Source organism: Hyla sarda, chromosome 8 (assembly GCF_029499605.1).
Source record: "Hyla sarda isolate aHylSar1 chromosome 8, aHylSar1.hap1, whole genome shotgun sequence".
In the NCBI taxonomy this organism is placed as follows: Eukaryota; Metazoa; Chordata; class Amphibia; order Anura; family Hylidae; genus Hyla; species Hyla sarda.
Window position 1 is genome coordinate 55,904,466 of NC_079196.1, and position 22,119 is coordinate 55,926,584.

The 22,119-nt window shown below is 42.8% G+C and overlaps 1 protein-coding gene across 10 annotated transcripts in view; it reads right to left on the minus strand.

Moving 5' to 3' along the window:
• Positions 1-22,119, minus strand: part of LOC130285427 (dynein axonemal heavy chain 11-like) — a 523,820-nt gene that overhangs the window by 112,224 nt on the left and 389,477 nt on the right. The gene's annotated exons all lie outside the window — the stretch shown is intronic.

Genomic DNA, 22,119 nt, shown 5'->3' on the forward strand with positions numbered 1-22,119 from the left:
TCTGTACACTGAGGACAAGCAGGGCTCTGTACACTGAGGACAAGCAGGGCTCTGTACAGTGAGGACAAGCAGGGCTCTGTACACTGAGGACAAGCAGGGCTCTGTACACTGAGAACAAGCAGGGCTCTGTACACTGAGGACAAGCAGGGCTCTGTACACTGAGGACAAGCAGGGCTCTGTACACTGAGGACAAGCAGGGCTCTGTACACTGAGGACAAGCAGGGCTCTGTACAGTGAGGACAAGCAGGGCTCTGTACACTGAGGACAAGCAGGGCTCTGTACACTGAGAACAAGCAGGGCTCTGTACACTGAGGACAAGCAGGGCTCTGTACACTGAGGACAAGCAGGGCTCTGTACACTGAGGACAAGCTGGGCTCTGTACACTGAGGCCCCCAGCTCACACATCGGGATGATTTACAATCTGAGAGCCTGCACAGATCCCTGCTTGTCCTGCCCTCACTTCCTGTATTTGGACTCCTCAAAGAGACACACAGACAATAGCTGCAGGGCCAGCCTTTTTTTCACCCAAAAATATACACATTTTTAAATGAATATATATATTACAAATATACATATAATGGTATTATCTACATTATATTAAACATTTTTGTTAACGTTTAAACAGTTTATTTTTCATTTTAACTTAAAGGACTTGTTTTAGAAGAGACAACCCTTTCACATAAGTGCAATCTAGATGGCCAGCAGCTGATAATGCTAGATGAAATCATGGGCCGTCAGGCAGTTCAGATGAATGGCTAGCCATGTAATACATGAAAGGTTTGAGCTCTCTTAGCGTAGGTTCAAAAATGGCAGATATGGTGCAGGTTTGTTGCCGATTTGCTGCAGATATGTTGCGAATTTTGACTCTGCTATTAATGTTAAATAGGAAAATCTGAAACAAAGCTGCTGTGTATTTATATTTACCACATGTGAACATACCATTAGAGGGCAACTCCTGATCTGTTTAATAGAGAGGGTGGCCAAACAGGGAACCTCCCTGTTTAGATGTCTATATTCTTTAATTTAGAATATAAACACAGGTTCTCATCATGTAACTAGTCCTTTAGAATTCATTAAAAACCGAATGGCACCTATAATAGCAGATAATGCACAAATTTAGTAGCATAACCATTTAAGGGGTTATCCACCCAATGGACCCACTTTCACTCGAGCCAATATCCCTTTACTACCTGGTCTGAGTTGCCAAAAAGTATGGATCCCATGATTTACGGCACATCTTCACGGGGATGTGCAGCCTGCCCAGCATGTCTAGTCACCTCCCCTTATTAGCATCATATTTTCCCACTTGTGATTTGCAGGGACGGGGCATGAGGCTTGCTCAGTCAATCCCGGCTGAGCATGCAGCGAGGGTTTATACATATTTAGAAGGGGAAGAACTAACTTTGGATGTGGGAGGATGGCAAATAGCCTGAAGTCACATGGTTTGGTGACATACTGACACCAAAATTGCTGCTGCAGCTATAGGAACAGGGGTCATCAGTCAATATTCATGTTATGCACAACAACATTTCCAGCAGCTAGAAAATGCAGCCATGGTTTAGGAATAGGTTATGTAGGAACATTACAATAGTATAGAACTTTGCGGATGCATTTATATCCAGACAATTTCTTCACACCGGAGAATACCCCTTTAAAACCAATAAGCATACAGTATTGGGCCTAAGCATTACAGCTATGAAATTGGGTAATATTTTCTAGTATACCGGCATCTGCTGAGTTAACAATATAAAAAAAAAAGAATAATTTCCAATTACTCCCCATCCCATTTGGAAATGGGTGTGTTTGTGGTAAGCCATAATAATTTTCTTTGATGAGCACGTATTTGAATTTGGTTCTATGCTGTACAAAACACTAACTTGTGTTCAGAAAGCCAGATAAAAATATTCATTGCAATGTTATGAATATTAGAAACCATATTTCACGCTCATAAGTCTATAGGAATGTGCATAATTGACTCCAAAAATATTCTGAAACAGTATAAATGGTGTTAATTTACCTCCTTCATCGCTCAGCAACCTCTGCAAATAAATGTGCTGCGACTATTAACAGTCTATGGAAGTGAAGGTCAAGCAGAAAACAGTGACTCTCTGCATAATAAACAGCAGGTAACTTTCGTTGCATGCCACTACATTTTAAAATGAAAACTAAATGAAGGCCAAAGTCCCCAATGTGTCCACACTAGAGGTTCACTTGTCATGACACGGGATGAGTACGGGACAGTAATGGATTTTTTTCTCGCAATCTCAGGAAAGGACCACTGGGCATAATGCATTTTCTTTCCATATAGAACAATTGTGTAAGATGTAATGATATTTCCATATTAGAGGTCACTAAGCAAAGCAGGTATATACTTGTTTAAGAATATGCATTACATATCAGTAAAGCCCCAGCATACCTGGACAGCCAATACATAGTTCACCTTTCCTCTGGTTCCAAAAAATAAAATAAAATACACTGCTCAAAAAAATAAAGTGAACACTAAGATAACACATCCTAGATCTGAATGAATGAACTAATCTTATGAAATACCTTCGTATTTACACAGTTGAATGTGCTGACAACAAAATCACACAAAAATTATCAATGGAAATCAAATTTATCAACCCATGGAGGTCTGGATATGGAGTCACACTCAAAATCAAAGTGGAAAACCACACTACAGGCTGATCCAACTTTGATGCAATGTCCTTAAAACAGGTCAAAATGAGGCTCAGTAGTGTGTGTGGCCTCCACGTGCCCGTATGACCTCCCTACAATGCCTGGGCATGCTCCTGATGAGGTGGCCAACTTCTGGACAGTCTGTGTTGCAACGTGGCGTTGGTGGATGGAGGGAGACATGATGTACCAGATGTGCTCAATCGGATTCAGGTCTGGGGAACGGGCGGGTCAGTCCATAGCATCAATGCCTTCCTCTTGCAGGAACTGCTGACACACTCCAGCCACAGGTCTAGCATTGTCTTGCATTAGGAGGAATCCAGGGCCAACCGCCCCAGCATATGGTCTCACAAGGGGTCTGAGGATCTCATCTCGGTACCTAATGGCAGTCAGGCTACCTCTGGCAAGCATATGTAGGGCTGTGCGGCCCCCCAAAGAAAAGCCATCCCACACCATTACTGACCCACCGCCAATCCGGTCATGCTGGAGGATGTTGCAGGCAGCAGAACGTTCTCCACGGCGTCTCCATACTCTGTCACGTCTGTCACATGTGTTCAATGTGAACCTACTTTCATCTGTGAAGAGCACAGGGCACCAGTGGCGAATTTGCCAATCTTGGTCTTCTCTGGCAAATGCCAAAAGTCCTGCACGGTGTTGGGCTGTAAGCACAACCCCCACCTGTGGACGTCGGGTCCTCAAGCCCCCCTCATGAAGTCTGTTTCTGACCGTTTGAGTGGACACATGAACATTATTTTGCCTGCTGGAGGTCATTTTGCAGGGCTCTGGCAGTGCTCCTCCCCTCCTCCCCGCACAAAGGCAGAGGTATCTGTTAGGTTGTTGCTCTCCTACGGCCTCTTGTACGTCTCCTGATGTACTGGCCTGTCTCCTGGTAGCGCCTCCATGCTCTGGACACTACGCTGACAGACACAGCAAACCTTCTTGCCACAGCTCGCATTGATGTGCCATCCTGGATGAGCTGCACTTCCTGAGCTACTTGTGTGGGTTGTAGACTCCTTCTCATGCTACCACCAGAGTGAAAGCACCTGAAGGAACCGAGAAGTGGTCTGTGGTCACCAACTGCAGGTCCACTCCTTTATTGGGGGGTGTCTTGCTAATTGCCTATAATTTCCACCTGTTGTCTGTTCCATTTGCACAACAGCATGTGAAATTGATTGTCAATCAGTGTTGCTTCCTGAGTGGACAGTGTGATTTCACAGAAGTGTGATTGACTTGGAGTTTGTGTTGTTAAAGTGTTCCCTTAATTTTTTGAGCAGTGTATAATAGTCATGAACATGTTTGAATCGGAAAGAACATATTTCTATAGTATGGGGCAGAGCATAGGTAAACAACCCACCTAGAACCTGTTTGCACTGGAAAGCATGACTGTGTGATTTATAGGGGAATGGGTAACCAGGGGCAGACAGGGATAGTTGAGGGCCATATGTGTAACTGCAGTAACCAGGCCCAGCTATTATGCAGTGACTGGTGCCAACTGCTTCTGGCCTTGTTCACTGTGTAGTGCGGGTGACATAGAGCTCATGGGGGGGGGGGGCCGAATGTCAGCACTAGAACAGATCAGTGATTAATGGCCTATTCTGTGGATAGGCCGTCTATCATATTTGCCAGAAAATCCCTTTAACCCCTTAATGACCACAGACGTAAATGTACATCCTAGTTTGGTGGTACTTAGCGCACCAGGACGTACATTTACGTCATGTGTATGACAGTGTCGTACCGGGGACTCGCTGGTGATGGCCGACATCAGCGATCACGCGGATGTCCGCCATTATCCCCTCAGATGCCTTGATCAGTACAGATCACGGCATCTGCAGCAATGCGCATGTTAAAATAGATGATCGGATCGCCCGCAGCGCTGCCGCGGCTATCCGATCATCTGTAATGGCGGACGGAGGTCCCCTCACCTGCCTCCGTCCGTCTCCCGGCGTCTCCTGCTCTGGTCTGAGATCAAGCAGACCAGAGCAGAAGATCACTGATAATACTGATCAGTGCTATGTCCTATGCATAGCACTGAACAGTATTAGCAATCAAATGATTGCCATAGATAGTCCCCTATGAGGACATAAAAAGTGTAAAAAAAAAGTAGAAAAATGTAAAAATTAAAAAGTGAAAAAAAAGTGAAAAAATCCCCTCTCCCAATAAAAATGAAAATTGTCAGTTTTTCCCATTTTACCCCCAAAAAGCGTAATTTTTTTTCATAAACTTATTTGGTATCGCCGCGTGCGTAAATGTCTGAACTATCAAAATATAATATTAATGATCCCGTACGGTGAATGGCATAAACGTAAAAAATTAAAACAAGTCCAAAAATGCAGCTTTTTTGTCACATTTCATAAAATTTATAAAAAATGATCTAAAAGTATAATATATGCAAATGTGGTATCTATAAAAAGTACAGATGACGGTGCAAAAATGAGCCCTCATACCGCCCTATATACGGAAAAATGAAAAAGTTATAGGTGGTCAAAACAGGGCGATTTTAGATTACTGATTTTGTACAAAAAGTTTTAGATTTTTTTTAAGCGGTACAAAAATATAAAAGTATCAAGCCATGGGTATCATTTTAATCATATTGACCCACAGAATAAAGAACACATGTCATTTTACCGTAAAGTGTACAGTGTGAAAACGAAACCCTCCAAAATTGGTGTTTTCATAAAAATTTCCTCCCTAAAAAAATAATTTTTGGGGTTCTCCGTACATTTTATGGTAAAATGAGAGGTTTCATTGCAAAGTAGAATTGGTCTGTCAAAAAACAAGCCCTTATCTGGGTCTTTAGATGGAAATATAAAAGAGTTATGGATTTTAGAAGGCGAGGAGGAAAAAACGAAAACGCAAAAATAAAATTGGCCTGGTCCTTAAGGCTAAAATGGGCTTGGTCCTTAAGGGGTTAAACATATAAAAAAATATTTTTACTAAAAGAGCGACCTTGTCGGATTTTCAGCATTTTTTTATTTTTTATTTGTGGCACAACAGTGTCTTCCTTTGGCACATGATTGTGTTGCATATAATGCTCCTTCCCGCTCCATTAAACATGTGGAATATCCATTAGGAGTAAGGAGATTTACATGTAATATAAGTAACATAAATAAGCTCTGAGATAAAGAATTTATTGGCCTCTTTATTGATATTTTAACAGTTTATCTTTGAGAATACATTTTGGGATACAATAACAACTTTGGGATAAAAAAAAAAGCCATCACCTAAATCTTCATCAAAAATATACTTTTCTCTACCACTAGGTTATTTTACGCTTCATTTACCTGTATAAACATTTTAGATTTGTTCATCATGTTGTATATTGAGTAGAAAAATGTTCAACATGCTGTAAAAAGCCTTTTTAATACCCAATCCTACCATTTCTGCATAGACAAAAATGTAACAAGGACAAAAATCACTCGTGGCCCAGTCTTTCTGAGAGAGAAATCTTGTTTGCTGCCCTAGTCCTGGCAAAAGAGCACCCTGGGCACGTGACTCACCAGCCCCCCATATTCTGTACTGTAGATTACATTATGGAATTGAATATAATGTGATTTCTTTGTATGTTAGCCTGAGTACCTTCAAACTGATCTATATAGACACTAGTCTAAGATATCAACTGATAGATGAAGATAGATGAAGAGATGGGCTATGGCTGGGATAAACATTGTAGTAAAGTTGGGTATGAGGTGGGATGGGATTGGGTCAAGTGCACAGGTGGGTAAGGGGTTACGGTGGCTACTCAAGTTACAATATTAATTGGTTCTGGGACGACCATTGTATGTTGAAACCATTGTATGTTGAGACCAGAACTCTATGGAAATCTGGTAATTGGGTCTAAAGGCACCAAAATGTCATCCAAAAATAGGAAAAAGTCAGAATTAAATAAAAATAAGTAGAAAACTAATATAGATAGAGCAAGTCCTTTCATATAAAAGTAATAAAGATCTGCTGGGAGCTGTAAATCACTGTCTATGTCAGTGTTTCCCAAGCAGGGAGCCCCCAGCTGTTGCAAAACTACAACTCCCAGCATGCCCGGACAGCCTTTGGCTGTCCGGGCATGCTGGGAGTTGTAGTTTTGCAACAGCTGGGGGCACCCTGCTTGGTAAGCACTGGTCTATGTAGAGGACAGGAACTTCTTCGGGGTCCTGTACAGTACACACAGTGTCCTAAAAAAAGTAACATGGAGCCGCCCTCACCTAGTGTCCAAAAGAGCAGCTAATCCTGGCCCAGGTAAAGAGTACAGAACATGTAATACCTCCCTGTACTGTAGGGGGCGCTACCAGATGCCAGGCAGTGCATACGCTTCAGTAATACAGGAGTTTTACCAGTGAATGCCCATTCTGATTGGTCAGTTCATTGACATGTTTCACAGATCTGGACTGTCTGTACATTGTATGTTGAGTCTGGTTTCAACTTACAATGGTCCAGAAAAGACCATTGTATGTTGAAACCATTGTATGTTGAGGCCATTGTAAGTTGGGGGATCACTGTATATGGAGAGTAGTTTTGGGAGCTCTTCATTAGCAATGATGGTGAATAAGTTATAGGGAAGAGTACTAAGCAAATGTAAAAAGGGGTTGTGGGGTTGATATATCAATCTTGTGTTTGAAGTGTGTGGTGATGAGAGCTTTGGCATTGGGGGTAAATGCCCAATACTTGCTTGTATGTATTGAAATAATTTTTGGAGTGGGTTTACTTTGATCTATGCAGTCCTAGAGACTTGGCTTAGGTTTTTAAAATTTTTTTTTTAGATTGGTCTGTTTATTAAAAGGATTGTCTGGTAAAATGTATTATCTTCCTATTGTCGCCAAGCTCCCTAATAAAATAACAAACACTTTGACTTACTTTCCAACATTCCCTCATAGCTCCTATATCAGGGAGCCCAGTCCATGGTTGCTGACTCTGCTTTTCCCCGAGCTGCACAGTGTAGCATCTACAGCCGAGGAACTGACAGTGCCACTCACCAATCACTGGCCGAGGGGGGGACACCTCATTCGGCCAGTCATTGTGGGAGTATCACTCTGATGTCACATCTACAGCTCTGGTTGGCTCAGTAAAGCAGACCGGGCTGAGAAACAAATAGGCAATTTTATAAGTTTGGCAACCATCATATGTTCTAGGAAAGACCAGCCTGAGATGGATTCTGGAGCTAAAAGGGGAGTTAAAGTGTTATTTTTTTAGGCAGTCTGGGGACAATGAGAAAATAATTAATACCACCAGACAACCCATTTTACAATTTTGGTTCCAATGTGCGTAAGTGTGGGTTGACCGTGCGAAGAGCAAAGTGTATGCCACGGAGAGAATATCTGAGAATGGTAGAAGGGTAGAGTCCGAGTGTGAATGTTGAGATGTTTAAGGTTCTCATTTTCTTTCAAATTAAAATTTGCTGGAATATTATTTTTATGGTAGAAAATATTGTATAGATTATTGCATGGTAGAAATATTATATTGAATTTCCCAATTTGTATTGAAAAAGTCCTAGTGATATTCAAGGCATCTAGGCATAGAAATCTCTATACCATCTTAAACATTTTTAATATTAAAAGGTAAAAAAAATTTACTATTTAATTATTTGCTACCGTGACCGACTCTATGTAGCCTTGGGGTAAAAAACAGGCACTTGTAAAAAAAAAATCATGCTTCAATAATAGCAAAAAATTTTTAGCACATAAGGAATGTTGAAAAGGTTTTCATCTATGGCCTCTTAATATCGATTCAACTATTAATGTGCCTATTATAGTGTCCAGGTCAAAAATGGAGAGTAAAGAGCACATATCATCAACATCAATAAACTTTCTCGAATATTCATTTTACTATCTATGGGGAGGAATAGTCTGTTTTTCAAGAGCAGTTTTATATATCAGATAAATGGGGTAGACATTTCTCTATGTAAAAAACAAACAAGAAAATGTCCCTGAGGGTCTCAGGGTAATTGTGTATTAATCAACCTTTAAGGGGTTACCCCCTCTCGGGGATAGACCCTTACTAGATACCCTCCCCTAAAAAACAACTTTTATTCAATTCGTATAAAATATAATAAACCCTACACACGTTTTAAAATTATCAGCAATGCAGTGCTGTGCTTCAGAGGGGGTATTATTATGACCCCCTACTGTATCCGGTATCACTGGAGCTATGGTACTAAATTATTGTGTATAATTGGTGTGCTTAGTATCTGCAACACCTAACCATGAGCTACCAGTCCTCTTATAATTCAACCTGCCGCTGGTTAAAACTCATTCAGAACCTCCCCGACGTTTCGCGGAGAAATCCGCTTTGTCAAGGGTTGCGAGGCTACTGAGCTCCGGACGCCAAGCATTGGTTTATATGACCTCGGATCCTCCTCACTTCCGTCCCGTCCCCCTCCAATAGAGTAGTGCCACGTCAAGATCTCCCTTATCGCGTGGTTTGTAGTCCAATCCGGTTCACCTTTTTCTCTTTGTTGTTATCATGTGACCAGTTGACGTTTCTGATCGCATGTCTCGCGCGATCTCCTGCGCTGGACATCTCGCGCATGTCACAGGACTTAGATTTCTACAGCTTTTCTGACTTGCGCATAACCCGGGTCCGATCTGGGTATGTTTATTTGGCGCATGTCACTGCACTTAGAAATAATTCCGGTCTCACACCAGTACATATGTGCTTATCATGTGTATCTTTGTGTTTAGGGAATTAATTCCCTTTGCAAGGTGTGTTGGTGTGAGGACATGTTTAGGCATATAGTCCTGTTGGAATTCTTTTATTGGTGGTGCAGTACAGTATATTTGTGAGGTCTATATCATAATAATAATAAGGGGGGGGGGGGAGGGAAAGGGGGGGAGGGGGAGGGGGGGGGGCCCGACAATCATATACCAGTATGATTGGTTACCATATACCCATCTATATATTCAAAAGTGTCTCTGTAGACGTTCACTAGAGTGTTATACTGTGACTGTTTAGTAGAATTGGTCTCTTTCATGCTAGCTATTTTTGCATTTGACTAGAGGTAGCTAAAGTATATACTAGATTTTCTGGGAACTTCTAATTAGATGTTACCAGAAGTACATAGTGACTTGTTCTCATTGTAGTTATTATATTTTTTATTTTTCAGAACGTCTTGTGGATCGTTATTTTCCCGGTGAGACCTGGGGTAAGTAGTTGTTCATTATTGTCCATATTGGGTATTGTTGGGTGTGTGGGTGTCCGGAGTAATCTGTACAGGGTTTTTATGATGTCTTGCAGTATATAATCCTGTAATAATTCATTCTAGGAACGCTACATAGGTGAAGTCCTCGTTTAAACCGAATGGACTTCTACTCTTGAGGCGGTAGATCCATCTTGTCTCCTCTTGTAATAGTAGCTTGTCAATGTTCCCTTTTCTAGGGCCTAGTTTCATTTGACAGAGGCCCCAGAACTTTACAATGTCGGCTCTATTCTCATGTCTCATCCGTATGTGTCTCGCTAGGGGGGTGTCCACCCCTGTCCTGATCGTGCTGATATGTTTTCCAATCCTCTTCCTCAATTCTTGTGTGGTTTTGCCCACGTAAATCATTGGGCATGTACATGTTGCAATGTAAATTACATTGCGACTACTGCAGTTCAAAAATTGTCTGATGTCATATTCTTTTCCATCTGTTGGATTCCTGAATTTCTTTATCCTTGGCATGTGTTTACACATGGTGCAATGCCCGCATGGGTAAGAACCAACTGGAGGTCTGGGGATCCATGTCTCTCCCCCTTCTTCCTCCTTCTTCTTATGGTGGCTATGTACCAGAATGTCTCTAATGTTGGCTCCTCTTCGATGGCACCTCATTCGGCCAGTCATTGTGGGAGTATCACTCTGATGTCACATCTACAGCTCTGGTTGGCTCAGTAAAGCAGACCGGGCTGAGAAACAAATAGGCAATTTTATAAGTTTGGCAACCATCATATGTTCTAGGAAAGACCAGCCTGAGATGGATTCTGGAGCTAAAAGGGGAGTTAAAGTGTTATTTTTTTAGGCAGTCTGGGGACAATGAGAAAATAATTAATACCACCAGACAACCCATTTTACAATTTTGGTTCCAATGTGCGTAAGTGTGGGTTGACCGTGCGAAGAGCAAAGTGTATGCCACGGAGAGAATATCTGAGAATGGTAGAAGGGTAGAGTCCGAGTGTGAATGTTGAGATGTTTAAGGTTCTCATTTTCTTTCAAATTAAAATTTGCTGGAATATTATTTTTATGGTAGAAAATATTGTATAGATTATTGCATGGTAGAAATATTATATTGAATTTCCCAATTTGTATTGAAAAAGTCCTAGTGATATTCAAGGCATCTAGGCATAGAAATCTCTATACCATCTTAAACATTTTTAATATTAAAAGGTAAAAAAAATTTACTATTTAATTATTTGCTACCGTGACCGACTCTATGTAGCCTTGGGGTAAAAAACAGGCACTTGTAAAAAAAAAATCATGCTTCAATAATAGCAAAAAATTTTTAGCACATAAGGAATGTTGAAAAGGTTTTCATCTATGGCCTCTTAATATCGATTCAACTATTAATGTGCCTATTATAGTGTCCAGGTCAAAAATGGAGAGTAAAGAACACATATCATCAACATCAATAAACTTTCTCGAATATTCATTTTACTATCTATGGGGAGGAATAGTCTGTTTTTCAAGAGCAGTTTTATATATCAGATAAATGGGGTAGACATTTCTCTATGTAGACATAGAAAACATATTTGTAGGTTAAATCAACATAATTATTGTAACTTAAAATTGTCAACAAGGTTTGTAGTGATTTAACATCATAACTAAGGGGACCCCGATGTGTGATTTTAATCAGTGATGATTGTGTATGTTTCTATGCCTCTTAATTTTTGATAATACATTTCTTTCAAGTTACATGTTACTTTTTCCTTATGGTGAAGATTATTCTAATTAACCCAAGAATATAATTAGACTCATGCATTAAAATTACTCCTATTCGAGGTCCAAAAATAACACTAATTTGTACGGTACTGTGTATGCATCATCATAAAAAAAAATTGATCATATACCTGCCGTCGGGAAAATGTGATGATTCCTTCTGGCACATACTAAAAGTGTGATCTACAAATCTGTTTTGCAAAAGTATAGAAAAACAAAAATCTAATTTAAATAGAAAAAGAAAGTAAGACAAACAAGGGAAATGTATGTTATGCACATCTTTTATCTCTATATAAAAGATGGAATACTGCAACAATAGACTTTTGGAAAGGGACCGTATCATAGACCAACTGATTGCATCAGGATCAGGTCCAGGCGATACGAATATCCCTCTACTTGTTGCCCCAGATCCAGAAACAAAGGCGGTAGATCTCCCTAGACTGTTCTTTGATCTGGAAAAACTTCTCAAAAATGAAATCCAACACCACATCGATCTGAGGTTTCTTAGGTCGTACATCTTTGAGAACATTATTCCTAGAGGCCTCAGATTGAGACCCGAGCCTGCATTTAAAGATGATGTTGAATTTGTCCAAGGGTGGGTAGACATGATGCATAGTTTTTCACTGTCCATCATGCAAAGTTTGTGTAAGAAAAGGGAGGAATTATGTGTATCACTGAACAATGATATCACTAACCTCACAGACACCATAAAAACACACAAACATCATAAAGATTTTGCACGTCTAGATAGAGTCCTAACACTTAGGATCCTTAACATTGAAAAGGACATGTTAGAGAAAAAATCGAACAAACTCAATAGAGACAGGCAGGATTATTCCCCAGGTAATATTAAATACTGGTTAAAAGACAAGAATTTAACAGTACAGACAACCGATATGACCAATCAGAAACCCTCTAAAGAAGATTATAGAAGATCTCGAGAGCCCACACGAACCTCGAACCCTCCAGATCATCTGGAAAAACAGAAAGAATCACATGGGGAACAATGGACAAGATACTTTACCAACAGTAAACTCCATCGGAAAAAAAAACTCAAGAAAAAAGCCCCACAAAATAAATCCAACTATGACCAGAGGCCTACCGTGGACAAAAAAGATTGTAGTCCACCGCGTTCTAAAAACCATCAAAAGACCAAACTGTCTCCAAGGGGACTTTTGGATTTTCCTTTACTTTCAAAGAGACTATCCGACCAGGCGTGCATCCTACATGAATTGAAAAACATCCAAAGTTCATTACCAACTATGGAAAATTTGGAAACTATCACCAACCTGGCTGAAGAGGAAAATATTCAAAATTCACCAATAAATATAGATACGGGCATCATGGATGACATTATAAATCCAGACCAGCAGAATTTTGGAACATTAGACACTGAAGAGTTGGACAAATTATTCCAACTAGCGTCAGTCGGTTCATCGCTTGCCCTTCCGCCTACTTTCTTCAAAGACACTTTACCACCGGAGTTACTTTCTCCATCTAGAGATCCATCCATGGAGGTCTCACTTAATGATTCCTTAATCACGATCTGTCCCACTCCATGTTCTGAGGAGAACGGAACATCTTTTCTGGATAAAAGGAATCTTCCATCAACCCCATGACCGGAGCGACTATCTAACCATTCCATGTTTTTTTTTTTAGAGCTACCAACTACACTGACACCAACTCCAACTTACTCATTAAAAATCAACCCGATGTCAACATATATAACCAACTATTTCAGTCCGAAATCCCTGAAAAGGAAAAACTTAGAAGAAGAAAAACCAAGAGGGGCTGCCGGGGAGGAAGGGGCAAGAAGAAAGGATTGACTCCTCCCGAGAATGAAAAAGAACAGATAACAACGACAGTAACCCATCCCAATGACAAACAAGAGAGCATTAAAATATTTAATCTCTCTAAACATACCTTGGATGAGGCAGAAAGAAGCCTCCTCAGTAGGGGATTGTCCTTTTGTCCATCAAGTGGGGCCAATGAATTTGACCTCTATGTAGACCTCAACAGATTTACAAGGAAACTCACATTAACAAGACATTTCGCTATAAAAAAACAAACAAACCAATGATTGGACACCACCAGAAGTTCCAACCATCACTCTAGATCCTCCTCCAATCACCACCTCTCTGAAACCAGTCTCCAATTTTTATCCCCTCCACCATAGGGGACATTTTGTGGAGACATTTTTTGAAATGGTATCAGCAGATTTCAGAAAACTTAACAGTACACCAACTACCAAAACCAACCTTACTAGACAGGAGAAACTAGCCCTGAAGACCCTATCCTCAAACCGCGACATTGTCATCCGCAACGCGGATAAAGGTGGGGGTATTGTCATTCAGGATTATGACAAATATATTGAAGAAGCACATAAAATCCCGAGTGACGAACAGTATTACACCATTCTTCCCCACAATCCGACAGAAGAATTTTCAAAAATATCCCATGATCTTATCTCTAAAGCCTTCGAAGATGGCATCATACACAAAAATGAAAAGGAATTTATGTTAATAAAGAACCCAAAGACCGCACTTTTTTACCACCTTTCTAAGGTACACAAGTGCATAATTAATCCACCAGGCAGGCCTATCATTTCGGGCATCAACTCCATCACCAGCAACATGTCCCAATATATAGATATCATACTTCAAAAATACGTCATAACCTTGGACTCCTACCTAAAGGACACCCCTTCTCTTATCAACTTACTGGATGGATTCAAATGGGAATCTGGCTACCAGTGGGCTACGTTAGATGTCTCATCCTTATATTCGAATATCCCCCACAATAAAGGCTTGGAAACAGTCAAAGAAATTCTGGACACAGACGATACTATGCCTCTGGTACAGAAGTCATTCATATGTGAATGCATAGATCACATCCTGAAGCATAACTATTTCTGCTTTGGGAATACGATTTATTTGCAGACCCAGGGGACCGCAATGGGTACTCATTTCGCGCCAGCTTTTGCAAATATCTATATGGGCCCCTACGAGAAAAAATACATTCACAGCAATCATCCATGTTCCCAGAATATAGTAATGTACAAACGCTATATTGATGATTTGCTGTTTGTATGGAATGGCACGGAGACAGAGTTTATAGCTTTTACAGAATATCTGAACAACAATTCATACAATATCTGCCTTAGTGGCCAATGCAAAGAAGCGGGCATGGAGTACCTGGACTTATTTTTAACAAACAAACAAGAGTCAGTGATTACTAAAACCTACTTCAAAACAGTAGACTGCAACAGCCTACTATCTTTTGATAGTTGCCACTACAAAAAGTGGAAAGTTAACTTACCGTATGGTCAGTTCCACCGTCTCCGTCGGAACTGCCCCAAAATACAAGACTACAAACAACAGAGCAAAATCATCTCTCGGAGACTAAAAGAGAAAGGTTATCCATCCCATATTATCAAGTCAGCCTATCAGAGAGCATTACAGAACCAAAGAAGTACGAAAAAGGATACACCTCTAGAAACAAATGGAAAAAAGGCACCAGACTTATCAGAGAAAAGTTTCAAATATAACTTCATTACTACATATTCTGATGCTCATAAAGAAGTATTATCTATCCTTAAAAAACACTGTAACATCCTCACTCAAGACATGTTTCTGAGAGAACATCTCCCAGACAAGCCTGCCATCATGTATAGGAGAACTAGAACCCTCAAGAATCCTCTAGCACCGAGTCGCCTCAAAGAAAGAGGCCCAGCTATATCTGTACAAACAACCACTAAAGGGGTCTATAAATGCAGTGTCAAAACATGAAAATGTCGTATTTAACATCTTACATGGGAAGGCGGAGTATAAGAGCAATGCAACAGGAAAAACCTTCCTTATTAAGAATAAAATTGACTGCTCAACATCTTTTGTCATCTATCTTTTGGAATGCCCATGCAAACTCCAGTATGTGCGCAGAACCTCCCAACAACTTAGGACCCGCATGAACAGCAACAGGTACAATGTCACCAGAGGATTCCTCCAACATAGTGTCTCCAGACATGCGGCATCCCATCATAATAGCGACTTCACAGAGTTTTTCCTATTAGCAATTGAATACATTCCCAGCAATGCACATAATAGGTTTGAGAGACTTCAACGCCGCGAATCATACTGGATCTATAAGCTTAACAGCTTGTATCCGGCAGGTCTTAATGAGGCAATTGATATCATCCGTTAATACATTCATACCATACCTAACATCGAACATTCACATCATTCATACCACTAATAATATCTATGACACATCTCCATACATACCAACTATCAGTTCTGGGTCCTTTGTCTTTACACATGAGTTGTATAGGTATTCAGGCCAGTTTCAATACTCAGTTACCTGTCAAATTGTATTGTTTTCATGTGGTAGCCGTTGAATACCCATGTGTTCATGTCATCAATTTTTTATTTTTTTTGCATAGCAAATTTAATATGGTTTAAACACATGTTTTATGTTTATCTTTCATGTATATGAGAACATACTATGTTTTTATCTATTTATGTATTTTAAAAAATATTCACATTATTGCTTATTGCTAATCAATATAGTGTACATAGCTTACCTGATGAAGGAGCTCCAAAGCTCTGAAACGCATTGTTTCCTTTGGCAATAAAAATTCTTTTTGAAGAAACTGTTATCCATCGCTGGTGGTCTGCGCCAATAACCTGGTATTTTTATCCCTAAACCTACCATTCCACTGACCAGCCTGGAGCATTCCAAGACCCGGAACCAGGAGGCTGCATCACCTATTTGACTGTCTAAGTGCAATTGCAGTTGTGTCATTATACACAACTAAGCAAGGTGAGTGGTATAATAACACTCACTACACACCATCTGCTCGACACACATATTGTGTATCAGACAATACTTGTTCCATGAGGAAGCTCTGCCGTTTTTGTCCCTCCAGATCCACGTCATCTCTATTCTTGGCATACATGGAAATGTACACATGTAAAATATGTACATTTAGGTCAAATGTCACAGAACTCCTAACAAGATTTTAATCCTTAGGCTATGTTCACACATTGAAAAATTCAGCTGCCTATTTTATTTTAAATCCACATTTTCGCCTGCAATCTTTACATGCATTCCTACTGCATGTAAAATGAAATATGTGGCCAAATTTGTACTCTGTGTGAACATTGCCTAAAAGAGGCCTTATGCCAGTGTTTCCCAACCAGTGTGCCTCTAGCAGTTGGAATACTACAACCCCCAGCATACCCGGACAGCCTTTGGCTAAGTGGGTGAATGTTTTGTGATAGTTGTATGGTTGCTTGCGACTTTTTCCCCATAATTATAAAATAATTTTTTTTAACCAAAACTTAATAATGATTCACCTGTGCCTGTAAGTTATCACGCAAACTTAATCTCAGACGTATGTGCTGATAAAAGCTGTAGACATGTTGGATAGATTTCAGGGTATAATGGTAAAGAGATGATGAGGGTTGCCGAATTTATAATATACTGTAGCTTTTATATTTCAGTGTCAAGGAGGCTGAGCGAAGTTGCTGAAGTGCCACAGCCTGGTATACACAGTCAGATTTGAAAACTTTTTATATGTTGTACATCTCGGCAAAACATTAACCTCTTTAATATATTTCATAAAATTATTATCTCCTTTTCATGGCATATAAAAAAAGGGGTCCACTAGGGGTCCCCATACCATCCAGAATATGATCCTGTCCATCTGCAGCTGTTACGCCGAGCGCTCCGGGTCCCCGCTCCTCCCCGGAGCGCTCGCTACACTCTCGCTACTGCAGCGCTCCGGTCAGATCCACTGACCGGGTGCGCTGCGATACTGCCTCCAGCCGGGATGCGATTCGCGATGCGGGTGGCGCCCGCTCGCGATGCGCACCCCGGCTCCCGTACCTGACTCGCTCTCCGTCGGTCCTGTCCCGGCGCGCGCGGCCCCGCTCCCTAGGGCGCGCGCGCGCCGGGTCTCTGCGATTTAAAGGGCCACTGCGCCGCTGATTGGCGCAGTGGTTCTAATTAGTGTGTTCACCTGTGCACTCCCTATTTATACCTCACTTCCCCTGCACTCCCTCGCCGGATCTTGTTGCCATTGTGCCAGTGAAAGCGTTTCCTTGTGTGTTCCTAGCCTGTGTTCCAGACCTCCTGCCGTTGCCCCTGACTACGATCCTTGCTGCCTGCCCCGACCTTCTGCTACGTCCGACCTTGCTTCTGTCTACTCCCTTGTACCGCGCCTATCTTCAGCAGTCAGAGAGGTTGAGCCGTTGCTAGTGGATACGACCTGGTCACTACCGCCGCAGCAAGACCATCCCGCTTTGCGGCGGGCTCTGGTGAATACCAGTAGTGACTTAGAACCGGTCCACTAGCACGGTCCACGCCAATCCCTCTCTGGCACAGAGGATCCACCTCCTGCCAGCCGGCATCGTGACAGTAGATCCGGCCATGGATCCCGCTGAAGTTCCTCTGCCAGTTGTCGCCGACCTCACCACGGTGGTCGCCCAGCAGTCACAACAGATAGCGCAACAAGGCCATCAGCTGTCTCAACTGACCGTGATGCTACAGCAGCTACTACCACAGCTTCAGCAATCATCTCCTCCGCCAGCTCCTGCACCTCCTCCGCAGCGAGTGGCCGCTCCAGGCCTACGACTATCCTTGCCGGATAAATTTGATGGGGACTCTAAATTTTGCCGTGGCTTTCTTTCCCAATGTTCCCTGCACTTGGAGATGATGTCGGACCAGTTTCCTACTGAAAGGTCTAAGGTGGCTTTCGTAGTCAGCCTTCTGTCTGGAAAAGCTCTGTCATGGGCCACACCGCTCTGGGACCGCAATGACCCCGTCACTGCCTCTGTACACTCCTTCTTCTCAGAAATTCGAAGTGTCTTTGAGGAACCTGCCCGAGCCTCTTCTGCTGAGACTGCCCTGTTGAACCTGGTCCAGGGTAATTCTTCCGTTGGCGAGTACGCCATACAATTCCGTACTCTTGCTTCAGAACTATCCTGGAATAATGAGGCCCTCTGCGCGACCTTTAAAAAAGGCCTATCCAGCAACATTAAAGATGTTCTGGCCGCACGAGAAATCCCTGCTAACCTACATGAACTCATTCATCTAGCCACTCGCATTGACATGCGTTTTTCCGAAAGGCGTCAGGAGCTCCGCCAGGATATGGACTTTGTTCGCACGAGGCGTTTTCTCTCCCCGGCTCCTCTCTCCTCTGGTCCCCTGCAATCCGTTCCTGTGCCTCCCGCCGTGGAGGCTATGCAGGTCGACCGGTCTCGCCTGACACCTCAAGAGAGGACACGACGCCGCATGGAGAATCTCTGCCTGTACTGTGCCGGTACCGAACACTTCCTGAAGGATTGTCCTATCCGTCCTCCCCGCCTGGAAAGACGTACGCTGACTCCGCACAAAGGTGAGACAGTCCTTGATGTCAACTCTGCTTCTCCACGTCTTACTGTGCCTGTGCGGATATCTGCCTCTACCTTCTCCTTCTCTACTATGGCCTTCTTGGATTCCGGATCTGCAGGAAATTTTATTCTGGCCTCTCTCATCAACAGGTTCAACATCCCGGTGACCAGTCTCGCCAGACCCCTCTACATCAATTGTGTTAACAATGAAAGATTGGACTGTACCATACGTTTCCGCACGGAGCCCCTCCTAATGTGCATCGGACCTCATCACGAGAAAATTGAGTTTTTGGTCCTCCCCAATTGCACTTCCGAAATTCTCCTTGGACTACCTTGGCTTCAACACCATTCCCCAACCCTGGATTGGTCCACTGGGTAGATCAAGAGTTGGGGCCCCTCTTGTCTCAAGGACTGCCTTAAACCGGTTCCCAGTACTCCTTGCCGTGACTCTGTGGTTCCCCCTGTAACCGGTCTCCCTAAGGCCTATATGGACTTTGCGGATGTTTTTTGCAAAAAACAAGCTGAGACTCTACCTCCTCACAGGCCTTATGACTGTCCTATTGACCTCCTCCCGGGCACTACTCCACCCCGGGGCAGAATTTATCCTCTCTCTGCCCCAGAGACTCTTGCTATGTCTGAGTACATCCAGGAAAATTTAAAAAAGGGCTTTATCCGCAAATCCTCCTCTCCTGCCGGAGCCGGATTTTTCTTTGTGTCCAAAAAAGACGGCTCCCTACGTCCTTGCATTGACTACCGCGGTCTTAATAAAATCACGGTAAAGAACCGCTACCCCCTACCTCTCATCTCTGAACTCTTTGATCGCCTCCAAGGTGCCCACATCTTTACCAAACTGGACTTAAGAGGTGCTTATAATCTCATCCGCATCAGAGAGGGGGATGAATGGAAAACGGCATTTAACACTAGAGATGGACACTTTGAGTATCTGGTCATGCCCTTTGGCCTGTGCAACGCCCCTGCCGTCTTCCAAGACTTTGTTAATGAAATTTTTCGTGATCTCTTATACTCCTGTGTTGTTGTATATCTGGACGATATCCTGATTTTTTCTGCCAATCTAGAAGAACACCGCCAGCATGTCCGTATGGTTCTTCAGAGACTTCGTGACAATCAACTTTATGCCAAGATGGAGAAATGTCTGTTTGAATGCCAATCTCTTCCTTTCCTAGGATACTTGGTCTCTGGCCAGGGACTACAAATGGATCCAGACAAACTCTCTGCCGTCTTAGATTGGCCACGCCCCTCCGGACTCCGTGCTATCCAACGTTTTTTGGGGTTCGCCAATTATTACAGACAATTTATTCCACATTTTTCTACCATTGTGGCTCCTATCGTGGCTTTAACCAAAAAAAATGCCAATCCTAAGTCATGGCCTCCTCAAGCGGAAGACGCCTTTAAACGGCTCAAGTCTGCCTTTTCTTCGGCTCCCGTGCTCTCCAGACCTGACCCATCTAAACCCTTCCTATTGGAGGTTGATGCCTCCTCAGTAGGAGCTGGAGCGGTCCTTCTACAAAAAAATTCTTCCGGGCATGCTGTTACTTGTGTTTTTTTTTCTAGGACCTTCTCTCCGGCGGAGAGGAACTACTCCATCGGGGATCGAGAGCTTCTAGCCATTAAATTAGCACTTGAGGAATGGAGGCATCTGCTGGAGGGATCAAGATTTCCAGTTATTATTTACACCGATCACAAGAACCTCTCCTATCTCCAGTCTGCCCAACGGCTGAATCCTCGCCAGGCCAGGTGGTCTCTGTTCTTTGCCCGATTTAATTTTGAAATTCACTTTCGGCCTGCCGATAAGAACATTAGGGCCGATGCCCTCTCTCGTTCCTCGGATGCCTCGGAAGTAGAGCTCTCTCCGCAACACATCATTCCTCCTGACTGCCTGATCTCCACTTCTCCAGCCTCCATCAGGCAAACTCCTCCAGGGAAGACCTTCGTCTCTCCACGCCAACGCCTCGGAATCCTCAAATGGGGTCACTCCTCCCATCTCGCAGGTCATGCGGGCATCAAGAAATCCGTGCAACTCATCTCTCGTTTCTATTGGTGGCCGACTCTGGAGACGGATGTCGTGGACTTTGTGCGAGCCTGCACTGTCTGTGCCCGGGATAAGACTCCTCGCCAGAAGCCCGCTGGTCTTCTTCATCCTCTGCCTGTCCCCGAACAGCCTTGGTCTCTGATTGGTATGGACTTTATTACAGACTTACCCCCATCCCGTGGCAACACTGTTGTTTGGGTGGTCGTTGATCGATTCTCCAAAATGGCACATTTCATCCCTCTTCCTGGTCTTCCTTCAGCGCCTCAGTTGGCAAAACAATTTTTTGTACACATTTTTCGTCTTCACGGGTTGCCCACGCAGATCGTCTCGGATAGAGGCGTCCAATTTGTGTCAAAATTCTGGAGGGCTCTCTGTAAACAACTCAAGATTAAATTAAACTTTTCTTCTGCATATCATCCTCAATCCAATGGGCAAGTAGAAAGAATTAACCAGGTCTTGGGTGATTATTTACGGCATTTTGTTTCCTCCCGCCAGGATGACTGGGCAGATCTTCTACCATGGGCCGAATTCTCGTATAACTTCAGAGTCTCTGAATCTTCCTCCAAATCCCCATTTTTCGTGGTGTATGGCCGTCACCCTCTTCCCCCCCTCCCTACTCCCTTGCCCTCTGGTTTGCCCGCTGTGGATGAAATATCTCGTGATCTTTCCACCATATGGAAAGAGACCCAAAATTCTCTCTTACAGGCTTCATCACGCATGAAGAAGTTTGCTGATAAGAAAAGAAGAGCTCCCCCCATTTTTTCTCCTGGAGACAAGGTATGGCTCTCCGCTAAATATGTCCGCTTCCGTGTCCCTAGCTACAAGTTGGGACCACGCTATCTTGGTCCTTTCAAAATTTTGTGCCAGATTAATCCTGTCTCTTACAAACTTCTTCTTCCTCCTTCTCTTCGTATTCCTAATGCCTTTCACGTTTCTCTTCTTAAACCACTCATCATCAACCGTTTCTCTCCCAAACTTGTTTCCCCCACTCCTGTTTCCGGCTCCTCGGACATCTTCTCCGTAAAGGAGATACTGGCATCCAAGAAGGTCAGAGGGAAAACTTTTTTTTTAGTCGATTGGGAGGGTTGTGGTCCAGAAGAGAGATCCTG